The 2,167-nt window shown below is 35.5% G+C and overlaps 1 protein-coding gene across 12 annotated transcripts in view; it reads left to right on the top strand.

Annotated features, from left to right (window-relative positions):
- EZH2 (enhancer of zeste 2 polycomb repressive complex 2 subunit) overlaps positions 1-2,167 on the top strand; it is a 76,753-nt gene that overhangs the window by 58,699 nt on the left and 15,887 nt on the right. The gene's annotated exons all lie outside the window — the stretch shown is intronic.

The raw sequence follows: 2,167 nt of genomic DNA, 5'->3' as shown, positions 1-2,167 counted from the left end.
TGTCTTAGGTAAGTTTTAAAAAATACCTGCATTTGAATACAAGTAAAACAAAACGTTCTTAGTGAAATTAAAGGATGGTATATACAATAATACTTTTTCCCCTTGACATTTCTAGACAAGGTGGTTTCTTAGTAAATTTGGTAATTGAATTGTAATTGATAATTGAAACTTTCAAGTGCAGTTTAAAAGCATCAACTACTTTTGAGGCACATATTTTGAAAATGTATTTCATAGTTCCTAGTTTTCCTAGAGTAATTCGCTTATTATAGTTTAGTCTTTCCTATATTGTATTTTACTATGTCTGTCTATGGCATGGTAATTTGTTTAGGAGCTTTGACCCCATGTAAAATCATTTTCCCCTGTACTAAATGGCCCTGCATTGCTTTGCTGATCCCAGTTCCTGTGCCTACCGTTTACAGATTGATTCCTCCTCATTCACCAATAGTACATCTTTTTAAGCTTGCCCAAGCAGCTTTTCTCACTTCCTCCTAAGTTTTTGCTTAATTTTGCTGCAGCTAATAATTTGTCGAGTGATGTGTACATTGGTCTGGAAATGTTTTGTTTTTCTATGTGACACAGTGGTTTAGTTATCTTAAAATGGAAAAAACTTCAAGTAGATTTTTAGAATTATCATTATATTGTCATCTCCTTGTTCTTGTCTGAACTCCTCATCTAGTTTAAACTGATTTGGTGGTTTTAATAATCTGTAATAGGTCATATATTTGTTGCTTCAGCCAGTGGACAGTTAAGCCCTAGAAATAGTTGTCTTAAATTTCATTTTAATTCCTTTTCAACACCATCAATTTATGAATTACATCCAGTTTTTATTAAAAGTATTGTAAATTGCAGCTGGGCACGGTGGCTCATGCCTGTAATCCCAGCACTTTGGGAGGCCAGGGTGGGCAGACTATGAGGTCAGGAGTTTAAAACCAGACTGCCCAACATGGTGAAACCCCATCTCTATTAAAACATACAAAAATTAGCTGGGCATGGTAGTTCGTGCCTGTAATCCTAGCTACTTGGGAGGCTGAGGTAGGAGAATTGCTTGAACCGGGACCCAGGAGGCGGAGGTTGCAGTAAGCTGAGATTGCGCCACTGCACTCCAGACTGGTACAGCGCGACACTCCATCTCAAAAAAAAAAAAAAAAAAAGAACATTATAAATTGCATGCAGATATCACTGTAGCAGAAGAATAGAGTAGAATCTCTATTTTAGAGTCATTGAAAAGTCCTTCCAATTTGTTGTTTATAGATGTAGCATTTAATAAAGTTTTTTGCTATAAAAATGAACCATAGAAGTAGGACACTACTTTTAAACATTATAGTAGTTTTTTTATTGTGCTGTTTGGAAATCAGCCCAAAACTTTGAGGCTGCAGTGAGCTATGATTGTGCCGTTGTATTCTAGCCAGGCAACAGAGTGAGACCCCCATCTCTTTTTTTTTTTTAAAAAAAGGGGGGGGGGTATGAAAATGTGTACAATGAAGTCTCCCAATGACTTTCTGTTCCCCATGAATCAAATTTTTACTTCACTCCTTCCACTTTTATTAGTAGTTAACCACTTTTATTAGGGCTCTTGTATTGTTTACAGTTTCATTGGCAAGTATAAAGATATTCTTTTTTTTTCTGACCATCTTATTTAAATGGTGCCATAGCATTCAGGCTTTTCCCTTTTTTTGGGATAAGGATAGGATTTAACATTGTAGATACTAGCCTTATCTGTGTAGGTGCATAGTCTGTGCTATAGGAGGTTCCACAACTTACTAGACTTGTCTCTAATAGTGACCATTTGGATTGTTCTGAGCTTTATGCTGTAATGGTGCCACAGTGAAATCAATCACCTTGCAAATTTGTACCCATTTCATAGAAGTTTGAGTTTTCGTGATGAACTGTTTAGGTATTGCCAAATTACTTCCATATGGGGCCACAGCAATTTAAAGCCTGACCAGCAAAGTCAGACAGCCCTACCCATAGAAGGTGTTACCAAACTGATTTTGATTTTAAAATTGATTTTATAAGTGAAAAATGGCTTTTAGCATTGATTTTAAATTCTGGTTTTTCTTTGTTTTTTAGTCTCTGCTTCCCACAGGTGATAAGCCTTATTTTAATACCTGTTTTTTTTTTTTTTTTTTTTTTTATATGAGGTAGGTGGTATCATGTAAGTTCTTTA

This window comes from Cebus imitator, unplaced genomic scaffold, assembly GCF_001604975.1.
Source record: "Cebus imitator isolate Cc_AM_T3 unplaced genomic scaffold, Cebus_imitator-1.0 Scaffold304, whole genome shotgun sequence".
In the NCBI taxonomy this organism is placed as follows: Eukaryota; Metazoa; Chordata; class Mammalia; order Primates; family Cebidae; genus Cebus; species Cebus imitator.
The sequence above is the reverse complement of the archived record's forward strand: the minus strand, read 5'-3'. Positions and strand labels throughout refer to the sequence as shown.